General features: G+C 45.7%; 1 long non-coding RNA gene across 1 annotated transcript in view; it reads right to left on the bottom strand.

Moving 5' to 3' along the window:
* LOC145523298 (uncharacterized) overlaps positions 1-12,742 on the bottom strand; it is a 178,264-nt gene extending 165,522 nt beyond the window's left edge. Inside the window, exon 1 of the long non-coding RNA XR_014066473.1 lies at positions 12,263-12,742. This is a non-coding gene — a long non-coding RNA (uncharacterized LOC145523298). The remainder of the gene's footprint in view (positions 1-12,262) is intronic.
* Positions 12,743-22,283: the final 9,541 nt, after the last annotated feature.

The raw sequence follows: 22,283 nt of genomic DNA, 5'->3' as shown, positions 1-22,283 counted from the left end.
GGAGGTGGGGGAGGTGATCTCAACCCTGAACTGAACCATTAAACACGTCCAAGAAGAAAAGGCCTGACCAATCAGAATGGAAGCGGAGTTGCCCCGGGGTTCTTCATACCAAGGCAGTTCAGAGATGGGATAAAGCTAAAGAGCAGCAGAGCTAGTGAAGTCCATAGATTAACTGTTCAGTCTCTCAAATGAGAGGAAAGTAGGGGATCAGAGAGGTGAGGACACAAGCCCAGTGCCACACAGGAATGATCTCACAGTTGGGACGGGAAGCCAGGTTTTCTCTCTGCCACCCAGGCGTGGATTCCTTCCTCTGCACTAAAGCAAGGGTCCCTGAGCCAGATATTCATTCTGGCCAACAATCTAGGATTTCTGCCAACATGGTGTGCTAACAGTCCTGTGCCAGCAACACCCTCCAGCCCCCTTGGTTGTATCAAGGGCTGGGAGAGGAAGGGAGGACAAGACACAAACTGAGACTCATCAGGACACAACCGACCAGTCAAAAGAAAACAAGGGCTTATACATTTCCCGGTATTGGGAACAATCCAAACTTCCAGCATTGGGAGAAGGATTAAACAATAATGAATCTGCTCAATTGACTGTTTCCCAGCTGTTAAAATTTTACAAGTATGACAATATTAAAACACTTAAAATATAATACAAGAAAGATATAAAGTAATTTTGTTGATCAATCGTTAAGTTGAGTCTGACTCTTTGCAACCCCATGGACTGCAGAACACCAGGCTTCCCTGGCCATCACCAACTCCTGCAGCTTGCTCAAACGCATGTCCATCGAGTCAGTGACGCCATCCAATCATCTCATCCTCTGTCGTCCCCTAGTCCTCCCGCCTTCAATCTTTCCCAGCATCAGGGTCTTTTCCAATGAGTCGGTTCTTCACATCAGGTGGCCGAAGTATTGGAGCTTCAGCTTCTGCATAAGTTATTCCAATGAATATTCAGGACTGAATTCCTTTAGGATGGACTGTTGGATCTCCTTGCAGTCCAAGGGACTCTCAAGTGTCTTCTCCAACACCACAGTTCAAAGCATCAGTTCTTGCATGCTCAGCCTTCTTTATGGCCCAACTCTCACATCCATACATGACTACTAGAAAAACCACAGCTTTGACTATATGGACCTTTATAATCATATATTAACACTACCTAAAAGAAAAAAACAGAAAAAAAAATAACTGAAAAGGAAAATAAACTAAAAATGTTGGCAAATGATTATTTTGGTAAAAAATGATTTTGCTAAATAAGAATGAACTAAAAATAATTTTTAAAATTTTAATTATGTAGTTTTTCCAAATTGTCTTTCATCAGCATGCTATATCTTTGTGTTACTAAGGCATATACAGCATATACACATAAATATCTACTTTTCTATATGTGCATGTGTGCTCAGTTGCTGAATTGTGTCTCTTTTGCAACCCCGTGGACTGTAGCCCACCAGGCTCCCCTGTCCATGGGATTTCCCAGACAGGAACACTGGAATGGGTTGCTATTTCCTTCTTCAGGAGATCTTCCCTCCTCGGGGACTGAACCCACATCTCCTGCATTGGCGGGTGGATTCTTCACCACTGAGCCATCTGGGAAGCCCGTTGATCTATATAGATATGTGTAAATGATATTTCTCACTTTACCCTCGCTCACTGGGAACACCAGGCTAGTCATGTTTAAGGTCAGTTAACAGGCAATCAGCTTGTGTGCCCAGTGCAATACAGTGGAAGATAGAAAAAATTTAGAAGATGTAAGCTTGTACTCAGAGCCTTGGAGAAAGCTGACTAGTCCAAGTGCAGACTCTGGTGTATGGCAGGTCCTTATTAATTATTTATGGAATGAATGAATGAATATGAGTCTATGAGGGCTATGGATGGAGAGTCTGTGATCAGCTCAGCAGCTCAGTACACTGTCTGTGACCAATTCAGCAGCATCCTCACCTGGTCCACTCAGCAGAAAAGCCTGAAACTGCTTTTCCTAGAATCCCTTGCAGGTCTTGGCTCTGGATCAGTTCTGCCAAGGAGAGGCTCTCAAGGGGCTCTGGAGGATCAAGGAGGAAGAGAAATCATCATACCCAAGGGGCAGCTGCTTGCAGGTATGTGGGCATTTGGCAGAGGCAGACGTTTGGGGGTATCACCCTAAGAATCACACTGTTTGGTGCCACAAGCTATTGAATGACCAACCACAGCTCCCAGCGCCCTGGGAGTTCCTCTTCTTGGAGCAGCCACTGAGGTGAGACAGCTCCCCCGAAACCTCCGCACTTCAGTATTTCCTGAAAATGGAAATCTCTGCATTTCAGGGGCCATGGAAATCTCTAGCTCCCTGTATTAAACCTCTTTCTACTTGAAATACTGAGAGTGACTTCTGCCCAATCCATGACTGATATGGGTGATATGTAATGAAAGGCAAGACTGAGTGGGTCCTGGTGTTCCACAGGTTACATGAATGCTGGCAAAGTTGAGTCATGGGATACAGTCTAAGCTAGAAGAATGGACCAGACATGTGAACATGCGTGTGTTGAATGCCTCTCCTTCCTGCTTACTTCATTCAAGCACCTCTTCAATCCTTCCTTCACTCTTTCAATTTCTTTCTCTAAAGCTTTTGCTTTTACCATCAGGAGAGGTGAGAAAAGGCTTCTCTGCTGGCTTAGTCGGTAAAGAGTCTGCCTGCAAAGCAGGAGACCCAGGTTCTATCCCTGGGTGGGGAAGATCCCCTGGAGAAGGAAATGGCAACCCACTCCAGTATTCTGGCATAGAGAATTCCATGAATGGAGGAGCCTGGGGGCTACGGTCCATGGGGTCATGGAGTTGGACACGACTGAGCATCTATAGAGGTGAGAAAAGCCTATAATCAGCTTTTTTCCTAACAACTGCTAATGAATATTGATTTTTTTCCCCAGGAGGATCTCATTTGGGCAATTAACAGTTTGGTTTCATGGCAGTGGGAGCCAATCCCTGGGAATAAGGCAGATGTGGTCTTTACCAAGTTCCTGAAACATCTCAAGCCCAGGCCACTCCTTTCCTGGGACTGTTTCTGGATGAACCAATCCCTACATCTTCGGGGCCATGGAAGAGTGGCACAAAGCTCACTCCAGAAAGCCCTGTCCAAACCAAGGACATGTTTGCCCATCTCATTCATACTCATTATCCATCCACTCTGAACACATGTCAGACACTGGGGTGGGTGATCGAGACACAATGGCAACAAGACGTGGTCCCCATCTCTGAGGAGCTCACATGGTCTAGGACAGCAACCAATGCTAAAACTGCAGTCACGGAAGACGCATCATTTAGAGTCAAATAGTGTTTTCAACCCAAGTGTTGTTTCAAAAACAAAATGAAGGCCAACAGACTAGAGACTGAACATTCAGTGGAGGTAATATTCCTTTTGTTCCTTCTGAGCAGGGAACATCCTACAGATCCTTCAGGTTCTGGATTAGCCCTCAGGAGCACCTAAGTGCCGACATGGCTACAGGGGTCTCTGCTGTGGACAGGGTGTGCCCTGAGAGCATGGCTTCCAGCTCCTCTTTCCCATGTCTAATTTGAGACGCTGGCTCTCAGTTGTCAATTTAGCAGCAGCGAGGTCTGCGACACTGACAGCAGGATGGATGGTGTGTCAGGGCTCATTAAGATGATGAGTGTGTAATTAATCAGGATTCTGTTTAGAGTGCAAGAGTGACTGCTAACAGTTAAACAGGACAACACAACAGTCGTAACTGGGATGCCCCCAAGGAGGGTGGTGAGTTCCTAAAGCAGGAGGACAGGGGAAAGACCATGTGTTGAGCTCGTATAACACCTTACCAGCTGTCCATAAGAGCTTTCTTTCATTCAATTCTCACTATAACATGTGAAGCAGATGTTACTAACCCTCGTTTTATAAAGACCCGAGGCTCAGATGAAGGAACTTGCCTGAGTTGAAGGGTTAGTAAGAGGTGGAAGTGTAATCTGAACCCAGGTCCATCTGACTCATATCTGTTCTCATCATAGCCATGATGCAAACTCCAAAAATGGTGGCATTTGCCCTAAAAGGGCCTCACTGTCTTTGGGCCAATGATACAGGTTTTCGTTAATAATTGTGATGTAGGCACTTACTGCTGTGTGCCATTACTTTGTTAAAATTCAATCACTGATTCAATTCAATTCAATACACTTTTGAGCTATGGATGCACATTTGAAGAGGTTATTCTGGCCCTGAAGGATCTCACAGAACAGGGGGAAGACAGACAAGAAAACCAGTAATTACTGAACTGTGTAAATGCCAAGATAACTGCATGTTAGTCTCAAGGTCTCACAGAATCACCACAACCATCTGATCCAACAGAGACACACAGGAAACCTTCATAAAGGAGGTGTCAACCCAGATATAATAGATGAGTAGGAATTGCTTAGAAAAAGAATCAGGACTAAAGCCTAGGAAATAACACACGGAATACAGGGATGTGAATGAGCCTTGAAGGATGCAGAGAAACAACAAATGATTCTGTTTGACTGGAAGGGAGGGGGCGGACCCACACAGTGTGGCCAAGGGGGCCTCACGTCACCCCTTTCACTCAGCCCAGCCAAGGATGCCACCTGGGACTCAGCTGTGCCAGCCATTGTGTCCCAACTGGAGGAAACTGGTCAGTAAGAGACACATGACCAAAGGTGGACCAAGAATAGTCTCTTGGAGACCTTTCTTCCAGCAAAGCTCCTACAACCTAGACAGGCACCTTTTCTAGTTAATTCAAAGGTGGATTTTGGACCAGCTAAGCCTCAGGGGACCCAGGAAACAAGGGGGATCTTTTCAGAAAGCAGAGCAGACGGCTGGCAGATGAGATAACCAAGGAATTTAGCACTTTGCGATGGTCGGGAGTCTTCAGAAGTGCTGTCCCAGAGGACTGGCCGTCATGTCAGACCAGGGACAGTGTCACGTTTCCATTCTCTCCTTTCCCAACACTGTGTAGCTGTTCTCCGGCCCCTACTTGGCTGGCGCATGCTGAGCACGTCTGGAGGTGCAGACTGAGGATTTGGCCCTGGAATGTTTAAACCACTGGTCAGTAAGGACATCCAAATGCGAAGGCACATACTGCCCATCATTTAGAGATCCCCGCTTTCAAGTTGGTCAGGACCTTGGGGTTGTCTCCCTCAAGAAGGGAGAGTATTTTTTGTAAAAGTCAAGAGTATTTTTGGTTGGAAATGTCTAGTAATATTTTATAAAGAAATACTTCCAGAGGAAACATTGGAAATACCTCTCAATCACATCACATAGGCTACAGCCAGGAAACGGCAGTGTTCCCAGGTTTGTTGGGCCTGGAGTAAGAGTGAGGGCATGTGTGTAGCTTGTGTGAATGTAGGCTGTGGTCTCTGTGCTCTCGATGCATGAAGTGTGTGTGGCGTGTGCATGGTGCAAACGTGTACACACAGGTATCTTCTGTATGTTGGGGGGAGCTAGAGTTTGGAGGGAGGTTGTAAGTAGAAGAATGAAGGATGCTGGTGTGCCTTCACCATAAACTAACATCCAGGACCATGAGAGATCACCATTTATCTCGTACTTTCCTGTCTTCACACTCCTGTGGGCCCCACAAGAGCTTATGTGTGTGCATGCTAAGTCACTTCAGTCGTGTCTGACTCTTTGCAACTCCATGAACAGTAGCCCACCAGGCTCCTCTGTCCATGGGATTTTCCAGGCAAGAGTACTGGAGTGGGGTGCCATGAGGTAAGCATTAACATTGCTTCTATTTTTCAAGTGAGAAGAATGAGACACAGAGAGGCAGAATCCCCCAAAATGGATCTCCTTCGGGAAGGAGTCACCACGTGGAGCTTTCCACGAGATTGCTGTGTGGACACAGGAACTCGGAGAGAGAGGAGCCCATGCACGTGTTTTTGAGATGTTAGCGCCTGTTTGTCCGTCAGAGGCTCTTGCCTTATTCATTCATTTTTATTCTTTTGTTCTTCATTTGTTCAGTCTCAAACTTGAATTCAAATTCCCCTACATGTAAGGCCCATTCGCCTGGCCAAACGTGGCAGAGACAAGGTAAAAGGCCTGGACACCCCAAGGTGACACCAATCAGGCAAAACGGCAGAAGCTGGAGGTGAGTGGAGGAAGGTGGATCGGGGGAGAAAGAGAGGGCGGAATTTAGTGAGACTATGAATGCATTTCAGGCTTTCTTTCCTTTACATACGAGTTCCACCTGACTGAATTTCGGAACCCTGGAGTTTATGATCAACATGCCTTCTGAGATCAGCGCCCACAGCCCAGCAGGTCCGCAACATCCCCTGGAGCATCAAAGGTACCAGGCCTGCCCTTCTCAGCTGCCCGCTTCCCCGGGTCTCTTCTGGTCTGGAGCCAGCGGGCGTGAGCAGGCCGGGGTCTGGCCTCAGCCCTGTGGGGAGAGAGCTGGGTGACTGACAAGTGACTCTCTCTGGGTCTCCATGTGAAGTTAGCAAGGGAGCGAAGCTGGGGTTTAGGGGAGAGCACGAGCTCCCCTGTGAGCCCTTGTCAGGCTCTGTGCAGAGGACTCTGCTGGCGACAGAACTGGGCCTGTGAGCTTCTGACCCCACACCCACCACCATTCCTTATCCTTTCGGCTTGCCAAGGGCTTTCCCATCTGTTTCACTAGATCCTTAGGTCTTCCCTCCAAGGCCATTCTGTTTGGAGGAAAGTGAAGCTTTAGAGAGGTTTTCAGGTCTCGGTTTCAGAGGCCTCGGGATAAGCCATAGTGGAAACTAGAAATCAGATGCAGGGTCCCCAGGCAGGGATCCAGTCATTTCTCCCTTTTCTCCGGAGGTACTGTGTGCCTTCTGAGTATCGAGTGCACAGTGACAAACTGGGCCTGGTTCCTGCCGGCAGGTGAGTGCAGCCTCGCGGGGGAGAGAGGCCTGTCCACAGGGTGACGACACTGCTAGGGGCTCACCAGCCAGTGGCCGGGGTGCAGAAGGGAGTCCCTCCACCCCGGCCCCCCCGGGGCACTGGGGCTCACTCTGCTTGACGAGTGTGCATTGCAGTGGGCGGGGTGAGGCCTGGCACTCAGCCCCCCCAGATGCTGGCCCGGGGGTTAAGGGGTGGTACAACCTGGCCAGTCTCCCTCCCAGTCTCCTCGACTCCAGCTAACAGGTGAGCCCCGACCTCCATTCCTCCAGGAACCTTGATGCACAGGCTGGAACCCCGCAGGCCTCTCGGCACCACTAGGCCCTGGGGGGTTGAGTCAGACGTTAGGTGAATACTTGCTTCTCTTTTAGTCTCAGCTACTGGAAAGGGCCACTTGGATTTCAGGGAGAATTTTATCCCCTTCCATCCATGTCATTCCTGAGTTTTCTTTATCATTTCATTTTTAACAAAACATGTAGGTTACTTTTCCCAGCTCAAATCTGTTCCCAGCATCAAAGCTGTTAAAAACGTTTTTTTTTTGGGGGGGGGGATTCTGTTGTGGTAAACGTCAGGAGGTGAAAACGTTGTCCTCTTGAAACCTGGCCGCAGAACTCCTCTTCAGAAGGAGTACTACTTTCGTTTGGAGAAACTATCAATACTTCGACAAGCAGCTTGGGGTGGAAGGTGAGACTGACAGGAACTCAGCCACAGAGCCACTGGGTAAAGTGGCCTCTGAGAAAAAGAGCTTTGCTTTGCTCTGGAGTCAGAAGGGGATGACAAAGAGGGAAGGAGAGAAGCAGGGAGAGAATTAAGGGTAAGCCTTACCTAAGGGTAAGGCTCAGACAGTAAAGAATACGCCTGCAATGCAGGAGACCTGAGTTCGATCTCTGGGTTGGGAAGATCCCCTGGAGGAGGCCACAGCAACCCACTCCAGTATTCTGGCCTGGAAAATTCCATGGACAGAGGAGTCTGGCAGCTACAATCCATGGGGTCGCAGAGAGTCAGACATGACTGAGCGACTGAGCACAGCACCACTAGACCACCAGGGAAAGTCTCTGCACTCCCAGAGCAGGGTGTCTGGTTCGATCCCTGGTCAGGGAACTGGATCCCACATGCTGCAACTAAGACCCAGTGTAGCCAATAATACATAAATATGAAAAAGAGTAAACCCAGGTTAGGCGTGGAAGAAGTCAGGAGAGGTTGGTAGAAGGAGACAAACTTAGAATTGTAAGGTGTGGGTATCTAATGCTGTTGTTGTTCAGTCCCTAAGTGCTACGTCTGACTCTGTGACCCCACGCACTGCAGCACATCAGGCTCCTCTGTCGTCCACTATCTCCTCGAGTTTGCTCAAATTCATGTCCATTGAGTAGGTGATGTATAGCATGGTAACTAAAATTGTTAACACTGTATTGTATAATTGAAATTTGCCAGCGAAGTAGAACTTAAAGAAGGTAGATAGGCAAATATGTGTTAATAAACTCGATAAGGACAACATTTTCACAATGTAGACATTAAATCATCATGTTTTACACTTGAAATATCTTATAACTTTGTCAGTTATACCTCTATCAAGCTGGAAAAATATTCTAATTAAAATTTTTTTAAAAAGAGTAAAGCCTGGCTCTAGACAGTTGCCCTGGAACAGGGTGGTGTCCAGACCCTGACCCCAGAGATCAGGTCATTTCCTGCCAGGAATTATAAGAAAAAGGATGCCCAATGCACAACCTGAAAGTGTTCACTGCTGTGTGTAAACCTGTCCGTCTCCTCCCCAAACTTTAGCAAATTCTGTAACACTCACGAATACTCTGGGATTTTTAAAAAATGAAATATAGTTGATGCACGACATTATGTCACTTTCAGGCATATTACATCGTGATCTCACATTTGCATACATTATGAAATGATCGTCACGATAAGTCTAGTAACCATCTGTCCCCATACAGAGTTATTGCAATCTAATTGACCATATTCCTTATGCTGTACTACATTTCTGTGGCTTATTTATTTTATAACTGGAAGTTTGCACCTCTTAATACACTTCTCTTATTTCACACCTCAAACCCCCTCCCCTCTGGAAACCACTCATTTGTTCTTTATGAGCCTGTTTTCATTTTGTTTTGTTTTTCAGATTCCGCTTATAAGTGAGATCATATGGTATTTATCTTTTACTGCCTGACTTATTTCACTTAGCTTCCTTTAGTGTCTGGTGGCTCAGACACTAAAGAATCTGCCTGCCATGTGGGAGACCCAGGTTTGATCCTTGGCTTGCGAAGATCCCCTGGAGAAGGAAATGGCACCCCCACTCCAGTATTCTTGCCTGGAGAATCCCATGGACAGTGGAACCTGGTGGACTATAGTCCATGGATCACAGAGCCTGCCATGGGTCGAGTGACTGTCACTCTCACTCTCAATTCTAAGTCCATCTGTGTTGTTTCAAATGGCAAGATTTCATTCTTTTTTATGGTTTAATAATATTCTATTATATATATATATATATATAATGTGTCTGTATGTGTGCATATATATATATATATATATATATATCACATCTTATTCATCCGTTCATCTATTGCTGTTGTTCGGTTGCTAAGTCACATCTGACTCTCTGACCCCATGGAGTGCAGCATGCCAGGCTTCCACAGAGGACCCTTGGGTTACCTCCATACCTAGATTATCTTAAATAATGCTGCTATGAACATAGAGGTGCATGTGTCTTTTTAAATTTGTGTTTTTTGTTTTTGTGTGTGTGTTTGTTTGTTTTCGGGTAAATACTCAGAAGTGGAATTGCTGGGTCATAAGGCTTTTCTGTTGTTAATTGCTTGAGGAACTGCCATACTGTAGCGGCAGTAGCAATTTACAATCCCACCAGTGGTGCACACGGCTTCCCTTTCTCCACATGAACTTTTCTTAAGAGCTTGGAGAGGGGGCTGATTTTCTGGTCATGGAGACAGAAGGATGCTTGGAAAGATGTACTGCCCTCACTCTCTTGTTGTTGTTTAGTGGTTCAGTTGTGTCCGACCCTTTGCGACTCCATGGACTGTAGCCAGCCAGGCTCCTCTGTCCACGGGATTTCCCAGGCAAGCGTACTGGAGTGGGGTGCCATTGCCTTCTCCAGGAGATCTTCCTGACCCAAGGATTGAACCTGCGTCTCTTGCACTACAGATTCTTTACCGCTATGCCACCAGGGAAGACCCCTGACTCTCTGGGAACTTGAAAAATTCTTCAAGACCACTTTGGACTTCAGCAGAAGCACTGTAGTTTGAAGAAGCCCAAGCTGACATTCAAGTAAACACTAAGAAATTAATTAAACAAGTGACTGGGGTGTAGGACCAAGAAGCTAACTCGATATAATCCTGTGCATGAGCTGGATCAATCCTCTGTGCTTCACAGGGTGCTTTTTCTCAAGCTTCTCTCACACCTCCTCTGGAAGGCAGTTTAGGCAGAGAGGCTGGTGCTCCTTTTATGGGAGCAAAAGCGATGCACCCTCGTCAGGCCCTTTCAGCCTGGACATCTCCCAGGGAGACAGGGACCGTCCTACAGGGCCACCAGGAGCAGGCAGCAGGCAGCTTGCTGGGCCCTGGAACCTGTGAAACCTGGGAGAGATGCAGCAGGAGGGGGAAAGGGTGTGTGCAGGCGGCGGTTTGTCGGAAGTTCTAAAAGCTGTTTGGCTCTGCTTGGAGTTTGGAAAGAAACAATGAGTCCAGTGCTTTTGTGGTTTTCCAACATGCATCTTTAGAGCTTCCCTGGTGGCTCAGTAAAAGAATCTGCCTACGATGTAGGAGACCCGGCTTCAACCCCTGGGTTGGGAAGATCCCCTGGATAAGGGCATTGCAACCCACTCCAGTATTCTTGCCTGGAGAATCCCACGGACAAAGGAGCCTGGCAGGCTACGGGGTAGCAAATAGTCGGACACAACTGAGCGACTAACAGACACAGCATGCATTTTGGTGGACAGTTCATGGGCTCAGACACCTCCAGTGAACAGTGGGTGCTGATGCCCCCGCTCGTGGGTCCAACACAGAGCTGGTGGGTCAGCCTTGTCCTGTGTCTCAGGAGCCCCAGGTTCTGCTGCCGTCTCTCCTCTCTCCAGGCTACCCACAGCCCTCAGCACAAGGCCTGGGTGGGAGCTAGTGAGCCTGAGTTGCGTTTGTGCCCAGGGCTCACCCGAGAGCCCTCTGCTTGTTCTCAGAACATTCAGGATCTTGGCTGCCTCAGGGCAGCCCGACTGGTCAAGCTGTGAGCCAGCAGGGCTCCTTGCTTTCAAGCTCCGAGTCTTGGGGTCCTCTCTCAGATGCATTGTCTCTTATCCATGAGCTCTCTGTAGTGGGCAAGAAGGTATGTTATCCTTTGGGGAGGAGGAGTAATTTCCTAGCTGTGATCCATGCACTAAATGACTCCATGGACCCCGGTGTCCTCCAGGGCCTTGCTGCCTCTACCCCTGAAATCAAGGACTTCCTGGCTAGGCTCCCTCTGTGAGACACACTCCCCCCCCCGCCCCAAAGAGTTTGGGGGAGGCAGGGATTAACCACTTCACGTCCTATGTCCTATTGGCCACCTAAAACCCTCAAAGGCATCCTCTGTTCTAGAACCTTGCATAGACACGGTTGATATCATGCATGAATCCACGGATATGAAGGTTATAATCATTGCCCCTTTGTGCTTGAGCATCAAATGGGCAAAGTGAACCCCACTATGTGCATGAGCTTGTGCTTGCTGAGAGTAAGATCTCTGGTTTCCAAATGAGACCTCACAGTGCCCAACAGCCTCTGACAGGGTGTGGTCAGTCCAGATGGCATGTGCCCAGAGCAGGGGCCCACTGATGGCTGAGGAGCAAGACCTGGGTGCGCACAGAACCCAGGCCCAGGTGGGGAGGAACCCCTGCAGGGAGACGAACTTGAGACACACGGGGTGCGGCTCTCCTTGCTGACTGGCAACCGCAGGAGGGATCCCTGGACCACAAACCTGGCACAGGTGGGCCTGCTGTCCCCAGAGTCGCCCAGTGACCTGCACACCAGGGGGTGCCCTGTGCAGGAGGCTCCCCCCAGATCCACCCCCGACACGCTGAGACACATATTTCCTGCGAGTCACCTGTTTCTCAGGGGGAAAGCCCGTCACTGGCTGGTCACAAACACCAGGGCCAGGCAGATGTGCGGCATTCCTGAGGGTCGGGCTGGGTGCAGGCGGGCAGGGCAGTGAGGCTCCTGGACAACACATTTCCGCAGGCCTGAGCCTCTCGGGCTTCACCCTGAAAGGGCCAACTCCGTGACAGGGAGCAGACTTACCGTGTCCACTGGACTGAGACGCCACCACCCCTGGAGCCTCCTGCCAGCCCTCCTGATGGTCAGATGGGCCGCTGGGAGAGGGGCCTCACCCACAGGAAACACAAAGGAAGGCTTTGGACGGAGGAGAGCGAGCTCACCTAGGGTGGAGACGTGCGGAGGTGGGAACGGATGTCGACTTGTGGCTCTGAGAGCTGGGGGCAGGGTGTATAGTCAATGGATCCCTCCTGTGGCTATGAGTTGCCAGAAATCAACACTGAATATTCTTTGGTAGGACTGATGCTGAAGCTCCAATACTTTGGCCACCTGATGTGAAGAGCTGATCGTTGGAAAAGACCCTGATGCTGGGAAAGATTGAAGGCGGGAGGAGAAGGGGACAACAGAGGATGAGATGGTTGGATGGCATCACTGCCTCGATGGACAAGAGTTTGAGCAGGCTCCGGGAGGTACTGATTGACAGAGAAGCCTGGTGTGCTGCAGTTCGTGGGGTTGCAAAAAGTCCGATAGCACTCAGCAACTGAAAACACAAGGGGAGCCCAGCCCTTACAAAGCAGAGACCATCACTCATGGAGCGCCAGTGCCACCTGGTGGCCAGATACGGCTTGACCAGCGTCATCAGCGACCAGAGAAGCCAAGAACCAGACTTAGAGACAGGAATCACCAAGGTCATCGCCACAGTAACTGTAACGATGGCAACACGTTATCAACACCCCACGTCTTTCCTGCCGTCCTGAAATCCGGCCTCGCTGGGTTTTGAGGAGATCAGCCCTTATTGGACATTCATATATTCTCTTTAAAGCGGCGACCGTGTAATCCTTTGCCATTTTTTAATTCAGTTGTCTTGTCATTAAGTTATAAAAGTTCTTTATATATTTTGGATATAATTTATTAGTCAGATATTGTGAACATTTTCCTTCTGACTTATGGCTTATTTTAGTATTTTTCAAAGAGCAAATGTTTTAAATTTTAATAAAAGTCAATTTACCATTAAAAAAAAAAATCCCATAGACATTGACAGGCCTAGATGTACCAGGCACTGTTCATATGCAAGCCCTTCCCTCCTGGAGGTCAAGTTCTGGAGCACAAGAAGGGAGGGGTAGGAGGGATGGGGAGAAGGAGACAGACACAAGGTACTGCAGAATTAGAATCTCCAGGACAAGATGGCCAGGGGGTAAGGAAGACAGAGATGTTAGAGATTTAGCCTAGGTGACAGGCAGAAGAATAAGGCCCCTGGAGGCTGATGACAGAGGAGAAGTGGCAGGAAGGGGCAAGAAATGAGTCTGCTTTTGGATCAAAATCAACATTACATTACATTACTTTACACTGGTTTCCCAGGTGGCACCAGTGGTAAAGAATCCGCTTGCCAATGCAGGAGATGCAAGAGATGCTGGTTCGATCCCTGAGTCGGGAAGATCCCCTGGAGGAGGGCATGACAGCCCACTCCAGTATCCTTGCCTGGGAAATCCCATGGACAAGGGAGCCTGGTGGGCTACAGTCCACGGGGTCACAAAGAGTTGGACACGACTGAGCACGCACTCACTATATATTTCATTACGATGACCTGCCTTTCCAATCCCATGAAAAGTCAGACTAGGTTTCCTAGAAAATTCTCCTGCCATTAGAGGTTAAAATTGTATTGAATGTTGATTGTCAAATATAAATCTCCATAAACAGATTTTCATTAAAGGCTTGCTGAACCATCCTACGGAAAATAACAATTGCTAACACTTACTGAGTGCTTTGTGAGAAAGAAGCATTGTTCCCAGTGCTTCCTCCAGTACACTCCTTGTGGGCTCTCCACTGGGCTCATGTCAGCAAGCGCAGGGCCAGCCAGCATCTGCAGGAAGGTCACAAGGCCCTTCAGGGAAGTCTCCTACTTTCCCCCCAGGAGGCGGCTGTAGACAGTGGGCACCATGTGGCCTGTTACCACATCCAGCCACTTTCCCATGGCAGTCAACCTGCTTGAAACTTAATTAGAAGAGGTTTCAGGCCTCCCCAGTTTGGTCACCGTTTAGAGACATAAGTGTCAAAAAGCTAGAAAAAGCAGACGGAAAGCAGAATAAAGACGGAGACCTCCGGTAGCATTATAGGCAAAAAAAAAAAAAAAAGGGTTGGGGGGTAGGGTTATCCTTCCTCTTTGGGGATGATGAAAAAAGAAAACGTGGACTTCAGTGGTGGTGTGAAGGCATGAGGCTTTAAATTCTGGAGAATCCAACTCTCACACGTGCCCGTGAGCAGTTGTGGGGACCCACTCACACAGCTTCTCAGCTAAAAGGCAGTCAGCTGAGTAGAGAAGCCCAGCATGGAAGGTTCTGGGCCCTCCTGGGCTTGGACCATCATCCAAGATAAATGACTCTATAAAAAGACTCTGCGTAAAGTTTTACCTTAGTCATGCGGAAATTAAATTTCTTATTTTTGGCAGTTCTAACTTCCCACTATTCTTATTCCTACTGAATAAGGAAAAAGAAAAGATTGTCATATTGAAAAAGATTATTTAATCACAATAAAAGCATGCAAAACAATACTGAAAAAATCTCTAATTGAGTGAAAGCTTTATGATAATAGCAGTAACAATATACCCTAAAATAGTCCCTAGAAAATTGAAAACTGCAATTGATATTGGTTACTTCACCAGTATGGGGAATAAATATGGTCACATTGCCTATGTTTTTTCTTTTTTTAATTTTAAAATTATTTTTATTTTTAATTTTTTTGAATGGATAAAGATGTGGTACGTAGAAACAATGGAATATTACTCAGCCATAAAAAAGAATGAAATAATGCCATTTGCAACAACATGGATGGACCTAGAGATCGTCATACTGACTGAAGTAAATCAGACAGAGACAAATATCATGTGATATCACTTATATGTGGAATGTAAAAAAATGGTACAAGTGAGCTTATTTACAAAACAGAAATAGAGTCATAGGTATAGAAAACAATCTTACGGTTACCAGGGGGGAAAGGTGGGGAGGGGAGGGAGGGATAAATTGGGAGACTAGGACTGTCTACGTTTTATCAGTTGATTTCTCTTATCATCAGGAGATCCAGTAACTCAAATGCCTGCTACGTTGCAGAAACTCTTTGGTACTGGAAATACATCAGTGGATGAAACAAAGATTTCCATCCTTGTGGGGCTTACTCTCTAACAGAGGAGATAGTGAAGCAATAGATTTAATAAATAAGTAAATAATTTAGCATGCTACATGGTGTTAATGTCAAGGATTTTTTTTTTTAGTAGAGGGGTTTAAGATACTAAGATGGGCTAGGCCTCAGAGAGAATGCAACATTTAAGCAAAGCCTTGAAGGTGACTCTGGCCTTCACAAAGCCACATAAGTTGTAGGACATCCTCCAGGACAACAGAGGTCCAGTGCCTTACCTTTACACCATTAGGATGGTCTTCTCCCATGGCGCTTCTTAGAACAAACTTTTACTCCAAAATGACCTGCTGAGTATATTTACACTGAAAAGTAGTAGCAATTTCTCTCACTATACATGTTAATTCTGCTCCCAGAACTTATACAACTAGGGTTATGAGCCAAGTAACAGCTTCCCAAGTGTTTCCATGGTAAAGAATCCGCCTGCCAATGCAGGAGATGTGGGTTTAATCCCTGGGTCGAGAAGATCCCCTGGAGAAGGAAATGGCAACCCACTCCAGTATTCTTGCCTGGGAAATTCCATGGACAGAGGAGCCTGGTGGGCTACAGTCCATGAGGCCAAAAAAGAGTTGAAAACACCTTAGAGACTAAACACACACACGACAGCTTCATAGAGTATAGCTGGTGATACATCTGTGGGTCTCAGACTACTTGGCGATGTGACCATGGTGTTTACTAGATTTATCTACGTGAAGTTCCCAGGAGGCCACATGGCACTCAGAGGAGTCTTATTGAATTTTCCCTGCTATTTCTCTGTATCTTATACAACCACTCCCTTGGGTTCAGGCATATGGCTTCAAGAAATACCATCTAGTTCTAATGAAAAGCCTACATTTAGGACCACTGAGATGACCTTAGGCCTATAGTCCCCAGTAACTGTAAGAATTACTCTTTTAAGGTTGAGAAAAATCCCTTAGCACCCAGTACTGTCTATTGACAGTGGTTGGTTTAGATGCTAAGTCATCATGTCCAACTCTTGCGACTCCATGGGCTGTAACCCGCCAGGCTCCTCTGTCCACGGGATTCTCCAGGCAAGAATCCTGGAGTGGGTTGCCATTTCCTTCTCCAGGGGATCTCCCCGACCCAGGGATCAAAGCCAGGTCTCCTACATTGCAGGCGGTCTCTTTACTAACTGAGCCACAAGGGAAATAGGCACACAATAAATGTTTCCATAAGTAACACATGTCCTGATTCCAGTAATGGTGGAATAAATAATTCTTTCTTCCTGTTCTTTGGTTGGCATAATCTCTATTGATCTATTTTGAAGTTCAGTGATTCTTCTGCTTATTGATGAGCTTTTCCAGTGAATTTGCAATTTCAGCTATTGTTCTTTTCAATGCTGGAATTCCCATTTGGTTCTTTTTAAAAACCCTCTTTATGATATTTTCTGTTTGAAGCAACATTGTCATCATACCTTCCTTTATTCCTTTTAAGCAAGTTTTCCTTTACTATGAACATATTTGTAATGGCTATTTTGAAATATTTTCCTCCTCAATCTGATATCTGATCACTATCACTGTTTCTGTAGCCTGTTTTTACTTTTGTTTTTCCTGGTATACGGGTCATACCGATCCTTTTATTTTTTTGCATGCCTCATTCAATTTTTCTTCTAAGGGATTCCTGCCCACAGTAGTAGATATAATGGTCATTTCAGTTAAATTCACCCATTCCAGTCCATCTTAGTTCACTAATTCCTAGAATGTCAATGTTCACTATTGTCATCTCCATTTTTATTGGAAACTGGACATTCTAGATAACATATTGTAGCCACTCTGGGTAACAGACTTCTCTGTTTCTCCAGGCCTCTTTGTTCTTATTTACTTAGTGACTGGCTAAATTATTTCAGTGAAACCTACCTATCCTTTGCAGTATTAAGCCTCTGATGCTGGCTCTCAGGGAGGTGTAACGTTGTGTATGGCCTGTGATTGTGGGGCAGCAGTAGTACTGACTGGTCTCTTCCATCTTTCTCTGACTCCAGCGTTGGAGCGGGGACAATGGTAAGCTTCTCCTGGAAGGACTCTTTCACTCTAGGCGTGACGTGCTCAGTGGAGCTGGGGAGGAGCGGTAGCCTGAGGTCCTGTTGGATTGCCTTTCAGGGCACAGAACCACCAGCTCAGGAGATGGGGGAAAGGAATCAGGTCCCCAGCATCCTTAGCTACTGCATTTAAGGTAGAACCATCCTCCACGAGTGAGAGGTGGATAAAAGCAGGGAACTCCCACTTCTCAATTGTATTTGCCTGGGACTTGGCCTCAGTATCAGACAGCTAGGGGCAGGATGAGAACTACTGAAGTCCTGCTACTCCTGGAACAAAGCCTCCTGGGTAGGAGTTGGGGAGACAGCGAACCCTGTGCTCCTGGCTTCAGCAGTCTGGAGTGAAGTTTTCCTCTTGTTGGGCTGGGAGGGGAGAGAGGAAGAGTCTTGGTTCAAATATCATAGACTTCCTTACCGAAAGAGTCACCTTCCCTACTCGAAGCAAAATTCACCTTTCTTGTTGACATTTCGTAGATTTTCTTGAGGACATATTTCTTCATTTGCTGTTTTTCTTTAGGACCATTTCTGAAGGTTTAGAATGGTTAAGCTTTTAAAAATAATTTTCATGTTTTCCTGGAAAGCAAGTCAGCGAAGCTGCTAATACTCTCATGCCAGAATTCAATCTCCTTACTGAGTTTCAAGAGTTCTTTATACATTGTAGATAAAACCTGTTATCAGATATGTAATTTGTAAATACTTTCTCGCAGTATGTGGGTTACTTACTCATTTTCTTAAAAGTGTCTCAAAAGCCAAAGTTTCATATTTTTATGAACTCCAATTTATCAAATTTTTCTTTTATGGAGTGAACCTTTGGTGCCTTGTCTAAGAAGTATTCACCTGGAATTACAAAGATTTTCTACTTTTTTCCTACAAGTTTTATAGTTTTAGGTTTCATATTTAGGTCTACGTTACATCTTGATTTTAAAATTTTATACAGCAGACTCTCTTGAATAACACTGGCTGGAACTGCACAGGTCCACTTATACGTGGGTTTTCCTCAGTGAATGCATACTACAGTACTACATGATTTGTAGCTGTCGATGCCGAACCATGATATGGAAGGCTGATAGCAAAGTAACACACAGATTTTCAACAGCACAGAGGGTCAGGACACCTAACTCTTACCTTGTTCAAGGGTCAACTGGACATGGTCCAATTTTTTTTTTTTGGTAAGAAAGGTCAAAGATAATTTTTGGTTTTTGTAGAGCTTTTTGTTGTGTTTGTTCATCATTTCCATATGGTTTGTCAATTGTTCCAGCACATTTGTTGAATAGATTATCGTTTAGTTAATTCCCATGGCATCTTTGTCATAAATCTGTTAACTGAACATGACTAGATTGATACCTGTATTATGTTTCATTGATCTAATTGTCTATCCACATATTTATACTAGAATATCTTGCTTATGGTAGCTTTATAATGTCTTAAAATTAGATGCCCAGTTACGACGGTGGGCACTAAGAGAGGGGATCAGGGGGCAGACAGACTGAAACTATAGTCACGGACAACTAGCCAACATGATCACATGGACCACAGCCTTGTCTAACTCAGTGAAACTAAGCCATGCTGTGTGGGGCCACCCAAGACGAACGGGGCATGGTGGAGAGGTCTGACAGAATGTGGTCCACTGGAGAAGGGAATGGCAAACCACTTCAGTATTCTTACCTTGAGAACCCCATGAACAGTATGAAAAGGCAAAAAGATAGGACACTGAAAGATGAACTCTCCAGGTCAGTAGGTGCCCAATATGCTACTGGAGATCAGTGGAGAAATAACTCCAGCAAGAATGGATGGAGCCACAGCAAAAACAACACCCAGTTGTGAATGGGACAGGTGATAGAAGCAAGATTCAATGCTATAAAGAGCAATATTGCATAGGAACCTGGAATGTTAGGTCCATGAATCAGGGCAAATTGGAAGTGGTCAAACAGGAGATGACAAGAGTCAACATCGACATTCTAAGAATCAATGAACTAAGATGGACTGGAATGGGTGAATTTAACTCAGATGACCATTATATCTACTACTGTGGGCAGGAATCCCTTAGAAGAAATGGAGTAGCCATCATGGTCAACAAAAGAGTCCGAAATGTGTACTTGTATGCAATCTTAAAAATGACAGAATGATCTCTGTTCATTTCCAAGGCAAAACATTCAATATCACAGTAATTCAAGTCTATGCCCCGAGCAGTAACGCCGAAGAAGCTGAAGTTGAATGGTTCTATGAAGACCTACAAGACCTTCTAGAACTAACTCCCAAAAAAGGTGTCCTTTTCATTATAGGGGACCAGAATGCAAAAGTAGGAAGTCAAGAAACACCTGGAGTAACTGGCAAATTTGGCCTTGGAGTACAGAATGAAGCAGGGCAAAGGCTAATAGAGCTCTGCCAAGAGAACGCACTGGTCATAGCAAACACCCTCTTCCAACAACGCAAGACAAGATGCTACACATGGACATCACCAGATGGTCAACACCAAAATCAGATTGATTATATTCTTTGCAGCCAAAGGAGGAGAAGCTCTATACAGTCAGCAAAACAAGACCGGGAGCTGACTGTGGATCAGATCATGAACTCCTTATTGCCAAATTCAGACTGAAATTGAAGAAAGTGGAGAAAACCACTAGACCATTGAGATATGACCTAAATCAAATTCCTTATGACTATACAGCAGAAGTGAGAAATAGATTTAAAGGACTAGATCTGACAGGCAGAATACTTGATGAACTATGGATGGAGGTTCGTGACATTGTACAGGAGACAGGAATCAAGACCATCCCCAAGAAAAAGAAATGCAAAAAAGCGAAATGGCTGTCTGAGGAGGCCTTACAAATAGCTGTGAAAAGACGGAAGCGAAAAGCAAAGGAAAAAAGGAAAGATATACCCATTTGAATGCAGAGTTCCAAAGAATAGCAAGGAGAGATAAGAAAGCCTTCCTCAGTGATCAATGCAAAGAAATAGAGGAAAACAATAGAATGGGAAAGATTAGAGATCTTTTCAAGCAAATTAGAGCTACCAAGGGAACATTTCATGCAAAGATGGGTTCAATAAAGGACAGAAATGGTAGGGACCTAAAAGAAGCAGAAGATATTAAGAAGAGGTGGCAAGAATACACAGAAGAATTGTTCAAAAAAGTTCTTCATGACCCAGATAATCATGATGGTGTGATCACTCACCTAGAGCCAGACATCCTGGAGTGTGAAGTCAAGTGAGCCTTAGGAAGCATCACTAGAAACAAAGCTAGTGGAGGTGATGGAATTCCAGTTGAGTTACTTCAAATCCTCAAAGATGTCGCTGTGAAAGTGCTGCACTCAATATGCCAGCAAATCTGGAAAACTCAGCAGTGGCCACAGGACTGGAAAAGGTCCGTTTTCATTCCAATCCCAAAGAAAGGCAATGCCAAAGAATGCTCAAACTACTGCACAATTGCACTCATCTCACATGCTAGTAAAGTAATGCTGAAAATTCTGCAAGCCAGGCTTCAGCAATATGTGAACCATGAAATTCCAGATGTTCAAGCTGGTTTTAGAAAAGGCAGAGGAACCAGAGATCAAATTGCCAACATCCAACGGATCATTGAAGAAGCAAGAGAGTTCCAGAGAAACATCTATTTCTGCTTTATTGACTATGCCAAAGCCTTTGACTGTGTGGATCACAATAAACTGTGCAAAATTCTTAAAGAGATGGGCATACTAGACCACCTGACCTGCCTCTTGAGAAACCTCTTTGCAGGTCAGGAAGCAACAGTTAGAACTCTACATGGAACAACAGACTGGTTCCAAATAGGAAAAGGAGTACGTCAAGGCTGTATATTGTGACCCTGCTTATTTAACTTATATGCAGAGTACATCATGAGAAACGCTGGGCTGGAGGAAGCACAAGCTGGAATCAAGATTTCTGGGAGAAATATCAATAACCTTAGATATGCAGATGACACCACCCTTATGGCAGAAAGTGAAGAAGCACTAAAGAACCTTTTGATGAAAGTGAAAGTGGAGAGTGAAAAACTTGGCTTAAAGCTCAACATTCAGAAAACTAAGATCATGGCACCTGGTCCCATCATTTCATGGCAGATAGATGGGGAAACAGTGAAACAGTGGCTGACTTTATTTTTCTGGGGTCCAAAATCACTGCTGATGGTGACTGCAGCCATGAAATTAAAAGACGCTTACTCCTTGGAAGGAAAGTTGTGACCAACCTAGATAGCATATTAAAAAGCAGAGACATTCCTTTGCCAACAAAGGTCTGTCTAGTCAAGGCTATGGTTTTTCCAGTGGTCATGTATGGATGTGAGAGTTGGACGGTGAAGAAAGCTGCGTGCTGAAGAATTGATGCTTTTGAACTGTGGTGTTGGAGAAAACTCTTGAGAGTCCCTTGGACTGCAAGGAGATCCAACCAGTCCATCCTAAAGGAGATCAGTCCTGGGTGTTCATTGGAAGGACTGATGTTGAAGCTGAAACTCCTATTCTTTGGCCACCTGATGCGAAGAGGTGACTCACCGGAAAAGACCCTGATGTTCGGAAGGATTGAGGGCAGGAGGACAGAGGATGAGATGGCTGGATGGCATCACCGACTCGAAGGAGATGGGTTTGGGTGGACTCAGGGAGTGGTGATAGACGGGGAGGCCTGGCGTGCTGCTGTTCATGGGGTCGCAAAGAGTCAGACACAACTGAGCGACTGAACTGATACACCCCCCTTGTTCTTTTTCAAAGTAGTTTTGGCATTTTCATATATATTGCATCTTTGGATTTTGGGCTTGCAAAATTCATGTATCATTCTAATGCTTTTTTTTGGTTGAGATTTGATAGGATTTTCTACACCAATAATCATGTTGTCTGTTTTCCAATTTGGATGGTTTTGTCTTTCATATCTTATAGCCATGGCTAGAAACTCCTGTACAATGTTGAAAAGAAGTGAGCAGACACTCACGCCTTGTTGATATCAGAGGAAAATTGCTAAGTCATTCACAA

The sequence above is a fragment of the Giraffa tippelskirchi genome, chromosome 10, assembly GCF_054371585.1.
Source record: "Giraffa tippelskirchi isolate mGirTip1 chromosome 10, T2T-mGirTip1v1.2.pri, whole genome shotgun sequence".
Taxonomy (NCBI): Eukaryota; Metazoa; Chordata; class Mammalia; order Artiodactyla; family Giraffidae; genus Giraffa; species Giraffa tippelskirchi.
The sequence above is the reverse complement of the archived record's forward strand: the minus strand, read 5'-3'. Positions and strand labels throughout refer to the sequence as shown.